At 42.2% G+C, this 20,798-nt stretch overlaps 1 long non-coding RNA gene across 6 annotated transcripts in view; it reads right to left on the bottom strand.

Moving 5' to 3' along the window:
* Positions 1-614: 614 nt before the first annotated feature.
* The window catches only part of LOC309380349, a 563,851-nt gene continuing 543,667 nt past the window's right edge, over positions 615-20,798 (bottom strand). For all 6 annotated transcript variants that reach the window (XR_014172847.1, XR_014172848.1, XR_014172849.1 and 3 more), the window contains one exon: positions 615-677. This is a non-coding gene — a long non-coding RNA (uncharacterized lncRNA). The remainder of the gene's footprint in view (positions 678-20,798) is intronic.

The raw sequence follows: 20,798 nt of genomic DNA, 5'->3' as shown, positions 1-20,798 counted from the left end.
GTGCAAGCTGGCTTTCGAAGGGGCAGAGGAACCAGAGACCAAATTGCAAACAAGCACTGGATTGTGGAGAAAGCTAGAGAGTTCCAAAAAAATCTACTTCTGCTTCATTGACTACACAAAAGCATTTGATTGTGTTGACCACAGCAAACTATGGCAAGTTCTTAAAGAAATGGGAGTGCCTGATCACCTCATCTGTCTCCTGAGAAATCTCTATGTGGGACAAAAAGCTACAGTTAGAACTGGATATGGAACAACTGATTGGTTCAAAATTGGAAAAGGAGTACGACAAGGCTGTATGTTGTCTCCCTGCTTATTTAACTTATATGCAGAATTCATCAGGTGAAAGGCTGGGCTGGATGAATCCCAAGCCGGAATTAAGATTGCCAGAAGAAATATCAACAACCTCAGATATGCAGATGACACAAGCCTGATGGCAATAATAATAATAATAATTTATTATTTGTACCCCGCCCATCTGGCTGGGTTTCCCCAGCCACTCTGGGCGGCTTCCATAGAAACCAGAAAACACTAAAATATCATACATTAAAAACTTCCCTGAACAGGGCTGCCTTAAGATGTCTTCTGAATGTCAAGTAGTTGTTTATCGTTTTGACATCTGATGGGAGGGCGTTCCACAGGGCGGGCGCCACTACCGAAAAGGCCTTCTGCCTGGTTCCCTGTAGCTTTGCTTCTCGTAATGAGGGAACCGCCAGAAGGCCCTCGGCACTGGACCTCAGCGTCCGGGCAGAACGATGGGGGTGGAGACACTCCTTCAGGTATACTGGGCCGAGGCAAAAAGTGAGGAGGAATTAAAGAACCTTTTAATGAGGGTGAAAGAGGAGAGCGCAAAATATGGTCTGAAGCTCAACATCAAAAAAATGAAGATCAGGGCCACTGGTCCCATCACCTCCTGGCAAATAAAAGGGGAAGAAATGGAGACAGTGAGAGATTTTACTTTCTTGGGTTCCATGATCACTGCAGATGGTGACAGCAGTCACGAAATTAAAAGGCGCCTGCTTCTTGGGAGAAAAGCAATGACAAACTTAGACAGCATCTTAAAAAGCAGAGACATCACCTTGGCGACAAAGGTCCGTATATTTAAAGCTATGGTTTTCCCAGTAGTAATGTATGGAAGTGAGAGCTGGACCATAAAGAAGTCTGATCACCGAAGAATTGATGCTTTTGAATTACGGTGCTGGAGGAGACTCTTGAGAGTCCCATGGACTGCAAGAAGGTCAAACCTATCCATTCTTAAGCAAAGCAGCCCTGAGTGCTCACTGGAAGGACAGATCCTGAAGCTGGGGCTCCAATACTTTGGCCACCTCATGAGAAGAGAAGACTCCCTGGGAAAGACCCTGATGTTGGGAAAGATTGAGGGCACAAGGAGAAAGGGACGACAGAGGACGGGATGGTTGGACAGTGTTCTCGAAGCTACCAACATGAGTTTGACCAAACTGTGGGAGGCAGTGGAAGACAGGAGTGCCTGGAATGCTCTGGTCCATGGGGCCATGAAGAGTCAGACACAACTAAACGACTAAACAACAACAACTTCTTGTGCAATAGAAAATCACTTAGTCAGCAACTGTTCTTCTTCCCTGAAGGAGTGTCTCCACCCCCATAAAACAGGCCAAAAACTGAGGTCCAGCTCCAAGGGTCTTCTGGTAGTTCCCCCACTGCAAGAAGTGAAGTTACAGGGAACTAGGCAGAGGGCTTTCTAGGTAGTGATGCCTACCCTGTGGAATGCCCTCTGATCAGATGTCAAGCAGATAAATAACTATACAACATTCCAAAGACATCCAAAGGCAGCCCTGTATCAGGAAGTATTTAATGTTAGATGTTTTGCTGTGTTTTTATTATGTTGGAAGCTGCCTGGAGTGGCTGCCTCATCAGTGACAGAACTTCATGCTCCAGCCCCAGGGGGCAGAGAGCAGGCGGGGTGGGGTTGGCGCGCGTCCCAGGGGCAGGGCACGCCACCTGCAGGGGCATGGTGCCCAGCGCAGGCGGGGGGCAGCCTCAATGGCACCCTACCGGGATCACACTGCCAGGGGTGGTGCGCTCCCCTCGCACTCCTCTTCCTCCGCCAGTGTGCCTCATTCAGTCCCCTCCAGTCTTTTGTAATTTAGTTTGTAAACTCCTCATGCTAGGGACCAGACATGCTTTTGCTTTCGCTGATGTTACTTTGTGAACCTCCATAATCAAAGAGAGAAAATGTTACATTGTGATACAGAGACACGGCGGCATAATCACCAGGCAGGGTCAATGTTTTAAAGTCAACACAACTCAGCCTGGTTTTAACATGCAAAGAGTGGTTGCAGAAACTGAGCCTTGAATTACGAGTGGCCTGGAACAGGCCTGTGGTTACAGCTTCCCTAAAACCTAATTTGAAACGTGTAACACAGCAATCTAATTGGAAGTTGTGCTTACAGGGTAGTCGTGGACTTTGGGGGTATATGGCGTCTAAGGTCAGCTCCAAGTAAGCACAAAAGCTGAAGGTGGCTTAATCCCAACACCACACACAAGGCATTCTGAAGCCATCTCTTATTGCAGCCTGGCCAGTGCCTACAAGTCAGTTGCCCAGAAGAGTCCAGCCTTGATTCCTTGTCAAATATCGCCACCAGGTGGCTTAATAATAGAAGAGGTCTTACTGGTGAAAAGAAATGAGAAAGCCTTTTGGCACTTGTAAAAACCATTAAAAACAGTTCTCCACAAAGCTATTAAGCAAATATGTGGTTTGGAACAGAGGATTAGCCTACATCAAAGCCATTTTATCTAGCTCTTCAAAAGCTTAAATCAACACAATTAACTTTTCCTCCTTGATAGATATATTCAATTATTCAGTCGTGTGATGTATTATTTCTCTCTCTCTCTCTCTCTCTCTCTCTCTCTCTCTCTCTCTCTCTCTCTCTCTCTCAAATCAAGAGAACAAAAGAGGAAAATTACCTCCAAAAATGACAGATACTTCAGGTTATTATGTGGACACTAAATTATTATTTTTATTTGTTGCCTTTACATGCCAACTTTTTCTCCAAAGAGCAGAAGGTGAGATACATGGTTCTCCCCCATCTCATTTAATCCCCACAACAACCCTCTGAGGTAGGCTAGGCTCAGAGACAGGCTCAAGGTCACCCAGTGAGCTTCATGGGCAAGGAGTGTTTGAACCCTGGTCTCCCGGGTCCTAGTCTGACACTCAAACCACTACACCACGCTGAGGGTGTTATGCATTTTGATAATAAGTTAGCATGCCTATCGTGACCTGCTGTGGGGAAGAATGGTATGAAACTAAACTTAAATTTAAACCACATTCACCTCTCATTTCTGAGATACAGTTCATTTTCGTCATTCTTTGCCAGAGAATGGAAATTGAGGCAGAAGACTTTAGCTCTCTGAAGGTGTTATGAACTCAGCGCTTCTGACAGAGTGAGGATGTGTTTAACCGCATCCACCTCACATTTCTGAGACACATAACATCCTGGTTATTCTCTTCCTCTGCTTTCCTCAGAGAACAGAAACTGAGGCACGACATTCTTAAGTGTCACAGCCACCAGTGAGCCAGACATTTTTTGAAACACCAACAGTGCGTGCGTGTATATGTGTAAGTATTCATATAATATCAGAATATCTGGTAAAGGAGCAAACTAGTAGAAATAGAAATAGTGTTCCTGTGCTTACCAGAAACTGACAGGAAATGGCAATAGAGTCAAGGGGTGTCTCAGTCAGCACCATGCAAGCACATGGTTGCTGACTGGCATGACTCAAATTGGTTATTTTTGTTGTTGTATATATTTCAACAATCCCAAAGTTACAACTGATGTCGTGAAGTTGTGGTGATCTGTCATGGAACAACCCCTTTGAAGAAGAGTGCCCTCTCTGTGGAACACCCTCCCAGATGTCAAGGAGATAAAGGATTACACAACTTTTAGAAGACATCTGAAGGCAGCCCTGTATCAGGAAGCTTTTAATGTTTGACATTTTATTGTGTTTTTATATGTGCTTGAAGTGCCCAGAGTGGCTGGGGAAAACCCAACCAGATGGGCAGGGTCTAAATAATAAAATTGTTGTTGTTCTTACCCAGCCTGTGTTGCTTATTGTGAAGGGGGCCCCATGACAGTTCAAGCTTCAGGGCCCAAAAAATGTAGTAGGTCCACCACTGGTAAGGGGAAGCCTGGATAAAATAGATAAAAAGGATAGGCTGGCATTTTTATTATGACAATGTCACATGGACACTGGGGAATAGGGCTTAACTTGTGTGCATGAGAAGCCCTGAATCCAGGATAAACTCCCATCTGGAAGTATCATACACACTTCATGGATGTATTTTCACACACACACAGACACACACATTTTCCTACTTTCCTACTGTCTCACCCAGCTGGAGACCACTGAAACTTGGCCCACAACACTGGCTCAGCAAATAAGTGCTTTAGCTAGGGAATTTAGAAATCCTTTGGGGTATTTCTATGTGAGCTAAATCTTCAGTTAGGGTAGGAAAGAAAAGCCTAGGATTCTTATTCATATTATTTCGATTGTTTTGTCAGTGAAGTCATCATGCTATTCTCATGTTCCACTCTTCATCTGTGTTATGTTCTAAGTTGCCATATTTCAAAATGGGAAAACTTTGCAGAGAGGTTTGGCATGTCTCCTAAAGTCTGGGCACTCGTAATGAATTCAGCATGTGGTTAATTTACAGTACAATGGTATACATGTCTACTTCGAAGTAAGTTTCTTTGCATTTAATGGGGCTTACTCCCAACTACAGGAGTAAGCCCCATGGGTAGAGAAAGGTTCCATGTTCACGCCAACCTGGGATTAAGCTTAGTTGAACACCAGTGGAATGTATGCATCTGAATATACAACAGATTAAGACCGGTTGAAGTATTGACGCTGTACTGTAGGGACAGAAGAAACATGTTCATTGCAATAGGAAGATGCATCATTCTGGCTAAAGGTAGCAAAAACTGATGTCCATCCTACAAGTGTTAAATTTCCTTTGGCAGCCATTTCATACCTCTTTCTGTATCTTCACAAGCTATGTGTGGCAGGTTGGACTGGTGGTTGGCTGGCCCAAGGCAGGAAGTGAGAAAAGTCAACAATGAGTTAAATCAGTTTAAAATGTGAAACTGCACCTTTTCAGAGCATAGTTGCCAAACTGGTTTTTTGTTTTGTTCGCTGTAAAAAACAACAACCCAGATATGGTAGGCATCAATCAAAGCATGGGGGCGAAGATGCCTGGCATTGTATGTGTTTTGACTTCCAATGTCTCATCACCTCTCCCTATTTCAACCTGTCAATGGTATGACTATATTACAAATTATAGTAAGATAGTTGTTGAGGTAATCCAATATTATGTTGCTGTAGTTTTTACTCCGAGCATGCCAAGAATATAACAGGGGAATGGTGGGAAATGTTTGCTGTGTGCTTCACAGCTGAAGTGTTGTCATTCAATACCTTGCTGCATTTCAATAGAGTGGCTAAGTTAAACTGATTGTGCAGGGAAGATTGATTTCTCGTGAGGAGGGGGATATAGGGGTTCTTGGGGGGTGGGTTGTTGTTGCTGGCATAAACACTTAAATGGGTTGTTGCTGTTACATTCATTATTATATAATTATATTCCACCTCTCCTCCAAAGAGTTCAAGGTGCGGTGGGTGGTTTTCCCACTATTTGTTTTGTACTCACAATAACCCCAAGAGGTAAGTTAAGCTAAGAGACAGTGACTGGCCTGAAGTCACCCAGTGAACTTCATGGCTAAGTTAGGATTTCAAATACTTTTTGCTCAAAAAGGAAAAGGAATTACAACATTTGTTGTTGCTGCTGCTGCAGCTGCGGCTGTTGCTGCTGCTACTAACATTATGTAGCTCCAACAAATGGATACACTGCTTGTTTTTTAAATCACCCAAGCATCAGCATCCAACGATTTTCTGTAAATATATCAATCACTTTTAGTGGGATAGGAGACCTGGGGGGGGGGGGGAATCACATCTGGCAACCAATGGACCAGTTTGGTTTCAGATGGTACATGGGTAGCTGAGTCTAAAAAGCCCAGGACACAAATTTTCAGGGCCCTCTAGCAGCTATGGTGGCTCACTTGCCTGAAGTATTGTATGTAGAGTTAACTCTAGAAGTGTATACTTGATTCTGACAAAACTAAGCCTCTAGGAGAATTGAGTATACTGTACACTTCCATAGTTAACCCTAAATACATTACTTCCAGTAAATGAGCCAACATAGCTGCTTGAGGGCCATGAAAATTTGTGTCCCAACTCCCGGGTTTTTTAGACTCATCTACCCATGTAATGCTACTAACATGAGTTTGACAAAACTCCAAGAGGCAGTGGAAGACAGGAGTGCCTGGCGTGCTCTGGTCCATGGGGTCACAAAGAGTCGGACATGACTAAATGACGAAACAACAACACCCATGTAATATCTGAAACCAAAGGGGTGCATTGGTTGCCAGACATGAAGTTTATTGGCATTATTTTCAGCTCTCCTACCCCATTATTTGGAGTCTCCACCCATCCATTCTCCATCTGAAATGCCATGGCTGGTCTTGCACTGAGTGTAGCATTCCCAACCTAAGATCAGCTGGTGGAGGACCTGCAGCAGCTTGACTTGTTTATAACTCACAATTTGCTGTGCATCTGATAAGATCTGATTCAGAGGTAAGATTGGATTTTCACAAAGCCCAGCTGCAGAACAACAAGAAAAGCTCTTGGGCCTGGGGGGGGGAGGGGATTCATCAGCACACCATATAGTCAAGATATGGGTCAAGCAAAAGTGTGGATGAACCCTTAGACTATGTTTTAATTCATTTTTATTTGAATTAGTTGTTATTAAACAATTTGAGGTAATAAATTAACAGAACAACTATGGTAGCAACTAATTAAAATATGTTTAAATTAATATGAGCTGTGCTTTAATGGAAATATGTTTGTTTTTTTTTAAAAAAACTGCTTTTGTTGTCAAAATCAATACTTAATAATTTAATGCAATGACATCAACTTAAGGACAATTCTCTGAATCACAGAAGGTAGGGAAGTGTTCTTGTTCTATTACATCTGGGTCAGCTCTGCTTTTAGTATTCAACATGAATCTACATATGAGTAAGTCTCAATTTGATTGCTGTCGGAGTTGGCTGTCTATAAATAGTGCAAGTCATCAGCATTTAGCAGAGTCTCCTTTTTAACCTGCTGAAGCAGCTTTTCCTGTGGGGTGGGGGAAGAATGTTTTAAGCTTCCTCTTTGCTCACATCTGTGAGTCTTGCAAAGGGCAAAGAAAGAAGGCAGCCAGAGCATTATTATTTCTGATGGAAGAAATAGAATGCATATATCAGTGCAACTCTACTGTTAGACAGCATTAATACTGGTGCTTAGATGATGTCATCACTGTAGAGATTAAAATACATTCATTTATTTCTCTTTCTGCCTGTTTTTCTTCCTAAAAGTGAAGCATAGGCTCAACAAATTCATCTAGCCAGATTTCTATCCTACACACACTAGCTTGACAGTAAAACCTCAGGAGCAGGTTACCTGAAAGACTACTTTTTCTTTCAGAGACCTAGAAATGCTCCTGACTGATGGGGTGCCCAGGTGGGGCTGTGTTGCTGATCTGGCTTCCCAAGGGTGCATGTCACGGCCAGTAACTCAGAGGAGGCAGGCAAGGCAGTGGGAGCTTGCTGAAGTGCAGGCACAGTGGTGGAGCCAATCCATCATTTCCGTGGCTGCATCCATACAGTGTCCATCTCCCGGCTGCCTGGCCCTGCCTCCTCTCAGTAACTATCATGCACTGTTGGGAAGCCAGGTTAGTAATGCAGCCCCATTCACACCACCCTGCCAACTTCTACTGACTATATGGTCACTTGGAGCATCTGGGGGAAATTGTGGTACTGCACCCTACAGAATTCATAGGGTGGTGACCCAAAAATGGGCATTTCCTACTATTGCCACTCTATTGTGGAATGCCTTGCCCTCTGTCATATGTGAAGCAGCCACCAATGGTTGCTTCAGGCATCTTCTAAGGACATATTTTCTTGCTTGGGTTTCCATGAGCTATAAGATTGGACCCTGGTTTTGTCTGTCAGCATTCCCTAAATTTTTTCAAGTATGCTTTTATACTTCCGTTTTACGGGTTTCATGTTATATTATTGTATTATTAGTAGTATTTGTCAAATTCCCTGAATTCTTTTATGCTTCCATTTTACTGGTTCTATGTTGTATTCTTTTCTTCTTCTTCTTAAATTTTGTATACTGCCCTTCATCCGCAGATCTCAGGGTGGTTCACAATGTAAAAATGCAACATAAAAACACTAAATACCTGATAAAAACATGAACAAAAAACACATCAGTAACACACACACCCTAGTGCATTACTCTGATTAAAGACGTTGAAGGGGGGGAGCAGATAATAAATATTTTAAAATAAATGAATTAAGCAAATTTACTCAGCATTACCTATTTAAGATCAGGCTGCAACTTTGTTTTCACTTGTGCCAAATACTCACCCTTTCATGGGATGATGTGGGTGTGAATTTTAATATTTTTTTATTTCCTTTAAATACAAGGTGTGACCCTCAACCATGTTTTACTTAGAGAAGGCCTGCTGAAATTAGTGGATCTGACTTAGTCATGTTCATTCACTTCATTTAGTCTGCTCTGAGTAAAACTTAGTTGAAGACCACCCAAGCTGGGATTTTCTTTTTCCTCTTGACTTGTTTTTAAATCAAAACAAACCTTGCCACCCCTTTCAAGCAGCAGCTTGCTTGCTTGCTTGCTTTCAGCCTCCAAGCTTCACTCCTGGGTGGAATGCCCCATGAGCAGGGAAATTCATTTAATTTGCACCTGAACATAAATGTCCCAAATGCACAGTTTCAGTATCAATATACGCACCTTGCCATTAAAATGTTCACTCCTAATTGTGCAATGCAGTTCTCCAGACAAAGAATGCTGGAGACAATTTTTGTGAAAATTATATTAAAAAGTGCATACCAGCTGTATTAAAAAAATGTATATTAGGAGAAATGTGCAGGGAAATGCATTCAAAATTTCTTGTAGATTTTATTTTAATTACAATGGACCAAAGCAAACCTGAGATTGGAAAACAAATAGAAATTAAGAGAGACGGGAATTGCCAGATATGTCCATCCCTATCCACAGGAATGACATTTGACCACCTTGCATTTAAAGGTAAGATGAAAATTTGTTTTTGTTACCTATTATCAAAACTCTAAATGTAAAAAAAAAAATTGTTTCATTAGCAGGTAATGTTATCCTCGTTAGTAATCTCCAGTTATCTTTTTTGTTGTTCTATTCACATGTTTGGAAAAGATTGCCTGTGGAAGATCCATTATCGGCTACATAACAGGAATGTTCTTTTTCCCACGTCTTAATTCTACAAGAAAGATTTCCTCCTCCTCCTCCTCTCTGCACCTGACACTCTCATGCAGTTGACGCCTGTATCAGGTTAGTTATCAACTGCCACTTAGGATTTTCCGCCTCAGAGTTCCTGACATAATACTTCCCTGGGGCTTTCGGGGAAATAAAAGAGGCCCACTGTGTGGCTGGCACCACCTTAATATTCCTTAAATAAGTGCCCTGCAGTAGTTGCCAGGTAAAGAAGGCTGATCGCCGAAGAATTGATGCTTTTGAATTATGGTGCTGGAGGAGACTCTTCTGCAAGAAGATCAAACCTATCCATTCTGAAAGAAATCAGCCCTGAGTGCTCACTGGAAGGACACATCCTGAAGCTGAGGCTCCAATACTTCGGCCACCTCATGAGAAGAGAAGACTCCCTGATGTTAGGAAAGATGGAAGGCACAAGGAGAAGGGGACAACAGAGGATGAGATGGTTGGACAGTGTTCTTGAAGCTACCAACATGAGTTTGACCAAACTGCAGGAGGCAGTAGAAGACAGGAGTGCCTGGTATGCTCTGGTCCATGGGGTCACGAAGAGTCGGACACAACTAAACAACTAAACAACAAGCTAATGGCTGGGGGTCCACCATCTGGGAAGGAACCCACAGAGGGCATATATTCCTGAGTGGAACCAGCCCTGCTTGTGCACCACTTGGAACTCTCTGAAAGCAAGCTGGCAGTATTAAATGAATTATCAACCAAGCATGATGAAAACCTCACATGCTCTATTGCAGCATTTCCAAACCTTGGGTCCCCAGCTGTTTTTTGGACTACGATTCCCATAATCCCTGAACACTAGGCTTGCTAGCTAGGGATGATGGGAGTTGTGGTCCAAAAACAACTGTAGACCCAAGGTTGGGAAACACCTCTCTAGAGGACACAGACAATTCGACCCACCAGTGTTTTTCATGAACCCATCCCTATCTAGTCTGTAACAAGTTTACAACTGGGGAGGGGGGGAACACAAATAAAATGTAATCCCCACATCAGCCTCAGTTGAAAGCAGGCAGGCGGGGAAGACAGCAGGGTCATCTCCTGTACAAACCCTGTTGAATGAACAGAAGTCTACAGCTGTGATGCTGCATAACTCCCATTAATTTAAATATGGCTCATGTGAGACACATTCCGAGTGGATGGTACCAACTAACTCCTCAATAAATGAGATCAGTGGATGTAACCCACATACCATTGCAGTCAGCAGCAAAATGACCATTGATTGTAATAGATTTGGATTGCACACAGCTCCCTCCTACTGTTCTACCTGTAGAGAATAATCGAAAACTGCAAATAGAAATAAATTGCATGGAATCCAGTGTGGTTTCTAGGTGCTCTCACAATAACTATAAAGGCAGCACCTGCCACATTCATTCAAAACTGACTTTCAGCTAGCAGGATGTGGGATTTGCTTAAAATTATATCTAAGTAATATTCTATTGAATGTGTCAGTTGTTGGCCTCCATTTCCATCTTTCAGACCACTTTATGGAATATATTGCTTTTTACCTAAGAACACAGGGGTTTTGTTCCTTTAAAAAGAAAGCCTTGATGCTTATAAATTCCTGCATGTGTATACTGTGTGTGTGTGTTCAATATATTTATGGAAGCATTTATTTAATTAGATTTGCAGCCTTCCTTCAAATTAGAAGGAAGAACAAAATGAAGGCTTACGTACGTACAGCAGCATAAAACAAAAAGCCATGCTAAACCTAAAAGGCTTTTTGCAAGATGCACCATGGGAGAAGGAATGATCTATGGACTGAACCGAACCAAAAACATGTTCAAGAAATAAGATTGTTATAATCCTTAACCTTTGTATTGCACTTCCAAGTGTTCAAAATGTGTCATCTTCATTATCTATTATCTGTGGTATAGTGGTTACAGTGTCGGACTGACGGGGGAGAACAGGGTTCAAATCCCTATTCGACTATGAAGCTCACTTGGTGACCTTGGACCAGTCACTTCCTCTCAGCCTAACCTTCCTCCCAGCGACAAATACATCATAAAATGGACATGGCTTTAAAACCAACAAAACCCCCTCAATATATCTTCACTTTGAAAAGATGCCATGAAAAAAAATGTACCTTTTTTATGTTCTTCCTCTTCTAATTTTCTCTAAGTGCAAGCCTCCAAGGATGGAATGATATCATTTCTTGTATCTCCTTCCAAGACTTGGCAACAAGACTGCTGTATTATTATTACTATAAGGGCACAGAAGGAAACTGTGAAGTGTGAGGCTTATTTTTTAGCCTAATACAATGAAAATCCAAAACAGGAAAAAGGAAGAGTATGAATTTATTGGCAGGAAAGTTACAAAGTACGCTCCAATGAAAGGCAAGGGAGGGTACCATGTGCTAACCTATATCTCCTGCCTGTGATTGATGCAGGAATTAGAGGAAACGTACTAGATGTTCCATCATGCAAAAATAGCCAGTATTTTCTGAAGAAACAATTGTCTCTTAAGTGCTGATTCTACACATATTTGGGCATATTCTTATCAAAACCCCAAGAAAGCAAAGGAAGAGGTAGAGCCTCCAAATATAAGGAATCAATCTTTATCAATATAGAATTTTTAAATACCCCCAAGTGCAGTGTGCTTTGGTTGAAAACAACCTTCCTAAGATGCGCTGGAAAAAATACACATAAAAATAAATAAATGAGCCATAATACAGATAATTATAAACATAGAAGTGCATTTGGGGGTGGGAAAATAGGTCAATTTCAGCCACAACAGGCGCTATTATTCTCCAGTGGTTTGATTTCATCCTCAGAAGCGCACTTCATTCTCTCTCAAGACAGACAGGTGCCAACAACTTTCAAATAATTTTGTACCCTTAGTGGTATTATCCTCTTGGAATTAAGGTTTGGACTGTTTTTTCTGTCATCATACCCTCTAGACAAGAATGAGATAATTATATTTCTGTTTGCCTTATGTTTAGTAGCTTATTTAGAGAGAGAAACATTCCCAAAGTCCTTCCAACTGAGAAAACAGCAATCAGGGCCTTGAAGCACTTTTGAAGTGGTGACTTTTGGGTTGACATGTGGCTACCTCCTTCAGCAACTAATGTCATTGGCAGTATGAATGTTTGTCAATTCCTCATGGGGAACGTTTTTGACAGTTATCATCTGAGGTAGGTCTTCAAAAATGGACCTTATCCTGGAAGGCTGTCATTGCCAATTGCTTAGAGCATTCTTCAATACAATGATTATTTTTGTGTATGGTTCTTTATAAGCCAGGATAAAATGTATGCTCTGAAACCACAGTGCTGGTTTTTTCTACTTTATTGTAAATGTCTTATTAGTGATGCATTGCCGTTACAGTTGTTTGCCTTCCAGCACTTTTTGTAGTTGTTAAATAGAACTGTGTCTTTGTATGTGATTTAGGATTGCTCCCTTAGGCATGTCCATTAATTTCTGTGGATATACTCTGAGTAGGCGTAACATTGGATACAATCCATAGGCATTAAACACAATGGAGAAAACCTAATACCCCAAAAAGTACTTAGACTTTTCCTTTACACAATAACAGCAGCTGGAATAATTTATGCCCAAAGGTAGAAAGAAAAAAATAGTCCCGCAAGAGTAGACCTTCAGAAGAAGCTAATAGAATACGCAGAGCTAACAATGTTGACTGCAAAGATAAGAAATCAGGATGAGTCGAATATAAAAGAAGACTGGGAATACTTTGGCGAATATTTAAAGAAATATAACAATCAGATACAACTTCCAAGTGGGGTTAGATATATGAGCAGCAGTTAAAAATAAGCAGAAGAGGGATAGTAACTAAGGAGATGCAGCTTAACAAGACCCCCATGGAGGGATGTGTGTGGAAGTCAAAGAGTGTAAGATAAATGACGACAACTGTATAACTGATGTCATAAGATATGTAAAATGCATAATTATTATTTTTTAAACACACTATGGATAAAACCTATGATGAGAACTGATTGTACCTTGGACATCCCCTACAATAATCACAGTGCAACCTAACATCACACAAAACATACTTGGTTATACATGACAAAATATGATAAAATACCGTATGTTGAATAATTATATCACAATAAAACCTCTATTTAGCTCCTTGAAAAATATTATGCTATAAATCCTACATATGCATAGTTAAAATATATTGTGCTTGGTAACAAATACTTCTCTTGTGTGTTTCTGTTCCCCTAATATGTAATGCCTTGAAAGGGGCTATTATCATGTGACTTCTAAACTGAACCAGTAACTTTGTACCATCCATACAAATTGTCCTGAACCCCTGACCTCCCTGGCAGCGAGTCAGTATGTCAAGTCCATGGTCACCCCATGTGTCAAAAGTCCAAACCAAAGCACAGTCCCACAGAGATCCTGGAGCACCCAAGCTAAGGCCCATCAATATGGATAGTTAAGCAGAATCTGGGCTTGATGAGGCAGGTGACCTCACCTGTTCCAATCCTACTCCAGCTGAGGGATCATACCCCTCCTCCCAGAGTTAGTTAGCCCCACTTGGCCAGCTAGGGAGCTCGGCTGTGGGCCCTTGCCTGCCTCAACCTCCTGGAGTGTCCCACCTGCTGTTCCCTATGCCTCTGAGTCCACTGTGTTCATGGAGACAGGAGCCCCTCTGGCTCTGGTGGTGGGTCCTAGTGCTCTGGTTCCTGTGCACCGACCCCAATCCCCCATCATCATCCTCCATCACCTTGTGAGTACTTCCTAGACCAACCTTTCCTTCCCCATCCCTAGCTTGCCCCGGAGTGTCCCAGTCCTGGCTACACCCCTCGCCAGGATCCCCTTCCTCCTGCCCATTGTACTGCCAATTCATGGTACAAATGCTGGAGACGCATGTCACATCCACACCACATATTCAAAGCACAGTGCTTCCTCCAAAAGAATCATGGGAACTGTTGTTTACCCTCACACAGAGCTACACTCCCATTAACAAACTACAGTTTCCAATAATCTTAGGAGGGAGCCATGTGTATGGTGCAGATATGACCACAGTCAATCAGTTGGAGACTGGATCAGTAGCTTTGCTACATCAGGGATATCTATCCTGTAAAGGGACCCCTGACCATTAGGTCCAGTCATGGCTGACTCTGGGGTTGCGGCGCTCATCTTGCTTTATTGGCTGAGGGAGCCGGTGTTTGTCCACAGACAGCTTCCGGGTCAGGTGGCCAGCATGACTAAGCCGCTTCTGGCGAACCAGAGCAGCGCACGGAAACACCGTTTACCTTCCCGCAGGAGCAGTACCTATTTATCTACTTGCGCTGGCGTGCGTTTGAACTGCTAGGTTGGCAGGAGCAGGGACTGAGCAACGGGAGCTCACCCCGTCGCGGGGATTCAAACCACCAACCTTCTGATCAGCAAGTCCTAGGCTCTATGGTTTAACCCACAGCGCCATCCGCTGGTCTTCAACTCCCATGGGAGTTATAGCCCCACAACCTCTAGGAGGCCACAGGTTAGTTATGTGCCTTAAAAAAAAAAGATAATGATTTCTCTCCCTTTCTCTCCCTCTCCCTTTGTCTGTTCCATGACAAAGAACACTAACACCACCATTTTATTTTATTTTAAACTGCAGAATCAGGTGCTTTGTTTTTATTTAAACACCCAGCTCAGTACAAGCAAGTTTAATTTGGTTCTAAAATAAACTTCTACTTTCCCTTCTTCTACCCTTGTTCAGGCAATAATTTCTGGACTTTTAGTGGTGTGCTGTGAGTAATTAGAACTGACATGCAATTTCTTTCACTTCTGCAGTCCTTCTGTATCAATCTGCTCTGAAGAGAAAGAAGAGGAGCTGCTCAAAGCGAGGCTGCGAATGTTAGCTTGCAGAAGGCTCCCCCAAATGCATTTTCTCTCATCTTGGTCTCTGCCTTGACCTGTGCCGTCCAAATCATGGCTGCTGCTTTCTTTGTCACTGTGAAGCAGACTCGCCATAAAATTAGAAGTGTCATTTTATTTCAGTATTCTGTTCCTAAGATGGTTTCTCAGGGCCAGTCTTCAGTCTTAATTCACATTCATATCTATGACAGATTGGTGAGAGGTATGACCTCACTAGATTCTTGAAGTCATTTGCAAAATATCACCAGCAGTTCTTCAGTGTTTTCTGTGGGACATACTCTAAAATCAAAAGGGGATGAGCTACCCAAAAGCTGCTTTATGAGATTATGTTAAATTGATGTGCCTCTCTGGTTCCCCCAATATTTACAGTACAATCCTATGCATTTCTGTTCAGATGCAAGCCCCACCGAACTCATTAGCTAAAGGGGTATAAGACTGCAGCTGAGAAGTATATCTAATATTATTACATTTATATCCCCCCTTCTAAGGAGCACAGGGTGGTGTGTGTGGCTCTCTTCCTTCCCGTTTTATTCATGCAACAACCCTGTGAGGTGGGTTAGGCTGAAAGACAAAGCCACCCAGTCAGCTTCATGGCTAAGTGGAGATTTGAACCCTGGTCTCCCAGGTCCCAATCCGATACTCTAACCACTACACCATCAGCATCCACTTTGCAGGACAGCATATGTCTTTTATGACCCAGTGCAAGCGTAGTCAACATGATGTCCTGGGGATGTTGTGGACACCAACTCCCATTGTCCCTGACCATTGCTCATGCTGGCTGCGTTGTTGAGGGAGTGGGAGTCCACAATATCTGGAGGGCATGACATAGGCCACCCCTGGCCCACCAAAACATGGGATAGTTAGCACTAGTTTGGGCCCTCACCCTGCCGGGTATGTAGTGTGATGTACATTCGAAATGATGGGAATAGTTAAAAAACAAACAACCTGCTCATTAAACAGTATTAGATATACTTGTTCTGGTGCTTTTTGTTGTAATGCAACAACTCTTGCAATAAGGTACCTGAATTGATGGGGTGAGAGTGTGTGATATACAGTATCAGGAAATCCTTAGTGTTCCCCATGGGGAAATACATGGTGTAATAAAAGCTTTTGTGTCCCTAAACAAAAATATAAGCAGTTGTTCCAAAAGAATGAATAAGACTGCAACTTTTCATACACTTGCCTGGGAGAAAGCCCAATTTAAATGAGTGGGGTTTTCTGCTGAATAGACATGTTTAACGTTGTGCTGTAAGTCACACTATTTGTGCTTTTAAGTTTAGAGATTAAAGGGCTCAAATACCTTCCCACTTAGCTAGACATTGTTGTCCGCTTTTTCCTCAAATCATTCAAATGCAGTATTTGATTCCTGCCCCCTCTCCAAATCCTTGGGGATTTATTCATCAGGAAAGGTCATGAACAAGTACAATGCACACTTCCACAATTTTCTAAGGCAGAACCTTTCACCTAGAAACACACTTCAGCAGGAAGCATATGGATTTTCTCGGTCGATTTTCTACACACAATACCCAGTTGGTCAGATAACAGCAAAAACGGGTGGGGTGAGGAGCTTATGGAACACTTTGTTTCTGCCCATAACAAGATAAGTATATAATTTAAAACAAAATATCCTAGTTGGTGCCTATAAATGCTTATTTATCCGTCTAGTCGTATTTGTGAACAAAATTTCCTCTTGCAAGTTTGTGTGCACCCAGTGGAACTCCTATGGTAGGAGTCAATGGATTTGTTTGCATTTCCCTAAGATACAGTCTCACCAAGAGCTACTGCAGTAACCCAAAATGTTACTGAAAAACTGGGGGCAGGGAGAGAGCCAGTTCATACCTATTCAATAAATAAGTATAATTGAACTCAATGGGGCTTACTTCTAGGTTAGTGTGTATAGAATTATGGCCTAAGCATCCAAACTCAGAGCAACTGTTGCTCAACATGAAAAGTAATATGTTAGCAAATGGTTCAGGACCTGGAAAATGACAACTTTCACGCTGAAAACGATGCACAAAGATTAGGCCTAGCTCTGTTAGAAACCCACAGCAGCACCTATACAGCAGTCTGGAAATATAATACGAAGTATTTTCAGATGCGGTACACCACATCCTTTTTTTTTCTCCTTTACAGGTCTATTTTTCTCAGAAGATAAGAAAACAAGTGCTTTGTACTCAAGCGAAGGAAAAAGGCTTGGTCAGTCTGCCGCAGACCAAAGAACAGAAGCATTTCCTTGCTAGATCAAATGATTGTTGTGACTCATTCAGTCCTGCAGGCAGGCTGGGATCCTGCACACGTTCACCTGGGACTTGCTACTGAACCTAGTGAGGGGTAGGGATCCAGAAGGTTGAGATGGAAGGAGTGAAGATCACGAGGAGGCTGGGGGTGGGTGATGTCACAGTCCTTTCTTCTTTTAACTTAGAGCAAAAGGTGCTTTGGATAATGAGAGGAAGGAAAACTATGTGCAGCTGGTAGCAAGTTTCCCTCACATTTTAGTGTGTTTAGATTTTTTTGGCAACCGATGAAATACATGACTTGAAAAACTCATGTCATGTGGTGTGGCTCAGTTTCTAAATAAGAGATATGGAGTCTGAAAATCATATTTGGGTCCTCTTAAAGTGAAGCTCATTCTCTGTCCATAGATGTGCAGAGAATAATTGATTTTTAGTTTTTTTAGAGAAGAAAATGGCACTCTGCAGATGTGTAATGGCACGCTTTCCTAAATAAGTGATGTACAAGTCCTACTGTGATGAAAACAGCAAGGTTAAAAATAGCAATCCTACCAAGTCAAAATGTTACCGGCCATCATCGCACATATGTATATTATGAGATGTGCCCATCTTGGGCAAACATCTTTAAAACGGTTAAGAGTTACCCTTTCAGCATATCCTTAGATTGATGTCAAAGTCTGGCGCCTGCACTTCTTAGAAAATTCAAAATATTCTCACCTTCAAGCTGAATGTTATCACTCAATCTAGCAGCAGCAGCGATCACATTATTTCTGCTTCTTTAAGTGCAGGCGTGAACCGAATAAAAAACTATTTTTCTCCCTCCTGCTGTGAAGGCTGAAGCTGCTAAAAGTTTCTGAACAGCCTCAGAGTTATCTAGCTCTGAAGTGCTCATCCGTCCTAAAGACAGTATTTTAACATGGTGATAGGATGAGCTCTTTCCGTGCAAAAATCCTTTAGAAACACATCTTTTGTATGATTGCCATTTGTTGCAAGTGGCAGAAGTGAGGCAATGAATATTTAAATTTGTGGGGAAATCTTCTGAAACTTGAAAATTGAATGTTTCTGCATCAATTTGATGGCTCACTTTGCTGCTTTAAAGCAAATAATTTGGAGATGCTGATTTTCCTGGCTACTGTCCTGTCTTGCAAACTTTCATCGGATCTAAGCATCCTAACTACCAGTCATGCAATCAGAGTCCCCTTTTTCCTCTCAGGGGGGGTGGGACTTCACTTTTTCTGACTGTTTTCATCAGGATCTTAAGAGTTCAATTCATTTACAGTAGTACCTTGGGTTACAGTCGCTTCAGGTTACAGACTCCGCTAACCCAGAAATAGTACCTTGGATTAAGAACTTTGCTTCAGAATGAGAACAGAAATCGTGCTCCAGCGGTGCAGCAGCAGTGGGAGGCTCCCATTAGCTAAAGTGGTACCTCAGGTTAAGAACAGTTTCAGGTTAAGAACAGACTTAAGTTCTTAACCCGAGGTACCACTGTATTATTGCAGAAGCCATGGCCAAAATACATTAAAATAATATATACTGTATATTTAAAATCCACCCTCTCAAAGAGGCCACAGATGGTTAGGAAGATGTCAAAGAGGTTAAAGAGGAAAGTTTTTGCCTAGTGCCTAAATATACGTGGTATATAATGACTCGTGGGTGGGTGTAAAGCCCAAGTCACTGTCACCAAAACCCTATGTTCCCATGATATTTATTTTACTTCTTAACAAGAATTAATTCTACACGCCCATTTAATATTTTCAATCTTTTACCTAGGTTGCAAGCTTCTTGGGACAGAGACATGCCCCCTTTTGTTGTTACACTAGAAAGCTTGAGGCACATCGAGGGTGCTATGCAAATAACAATAAGAACTTGGATTAGGCTGCCTAAACGTTGCAGCATCGCTACATGTCTGGAAACAAAGTTCTACCTGCAATAAATATAATATGTAAAAGGTGAAGAAGGAGAATCAAACAACAAGCCCACACTGGAAATGTCACCACAGATGAGGGATGAAGACCAGCAGAACAATTGAAAAGACAAAACAGCAACATATCATTCATATGACAAATAGAATGACAATCATTTTTTATCTTTCAGCTGGAAAGGATAGTAACCTGGAGGAAATGAATGGGAGGCTGGCACATACAGTGACCTAGAATTCATCTTTCTTTCTTTCTTTTTTAGCCTACAGATGTTTCTAGGCTACCTGGGGGAAAAACTACTTTGCTTTACTTTTAAAGTTGATTTTTATGTCATTGTTCATGCCTTAACCATTGTCATTCAACTTGTTGGAAAAGTCCAGGAACTACAGTTCAGACATCTTATGAAAATAACTATTTCCTTTAGAAAAGAATGGCATGCAGCCATGTAGGATAAGGCTATCAGCGGCTGCTAGTCACAATGGCTGTGTTCTACCTCCACTGCCAGAGGCAGCGAGCCTCTGAATACCAGTTGCTGGTACGGTGAAACCTTGGATGTTGAACGCAATCCATTCCGGAAGACTGCTTGACTTCCGAAACATTCAACAATGAGGAGCAATGGGTGGTTGGCATTCGGCTTCCAAATCATTCGGCTTCTGAGATGCTCAAAAACCAAGGTTCCGCTGTAATCACAAGTTGGGATAGGGCCCTTGCACTCAGGTCATGCTTCCCGGCTTCCCAAAGGCATCTGGTTGGCCACTTCAAGATCAGCATGCTGGACCATGTGGGCCATGGACTAATCTAGCAGGAGCTTTCTATTTGTAAACAGCACCAAAAGGTAGAGATTAGAGAAGTCCATTTTGCAGATGACATATTTCCTACACAGAAAAAAAGGAATGTGGTATCCAAGCAGCATGTTCTCCCTCTTTCTGTCATAAACTCTGGGCAATGTCATACCCTCCAACATTTCTCTGATACAAATAGGGACGTCCCATTCCATAATGATAAGTTTACTATTTGCTGTATATCCCACACATCTTATTGGGTTGCCCCAGCCCTCTGGACAGCTTCCAACACATACAAAAATCTATACAGGACTGCCTTCAGACAGCTCAGGGGTTGGATAAATCCATACCCTCCAACATTTCTCCAATGAAAATAGGGACATCCTAAGGAAAAGCGGGACATTCCGGGACCAAATAAGAAACAGGGACGGCTTCTCTAAAACAAGGACGTCCCTGGAAAATGGGGACACTTGGAGAGACTGCAGTGTTCAAAGTGGGGTGGTGTGAAATGCCATCCTGGCTTCTTTTCAGGCAGACCTAAAACAATCCATCGTCTTTTCAGCAGTCACAGTCTAATTTGGCTTGATTTGAAGCATAACCAACCTATTTCCTTCCCCACAACCCCCATCTCAAATGCTG

This window comes from Podarcis melisellensis (assembly GCF_964234715.1).
Source record: "Podarcis melisellensis genome assembly, chromosome: 11".
Classification (NCBI taxonomy): domain Eukaryota; kingdom Metazoa; phylum Chordata; class Lepidosauria; order Squamata; family Lacertidae; genus Podarcis; species Podarcis melisellensis.
The sequence above is the reverse complement of the archived record's forward strand: the minus strand, read 5'-3'. Positions and strand labels throughout refer to the sequence as shown.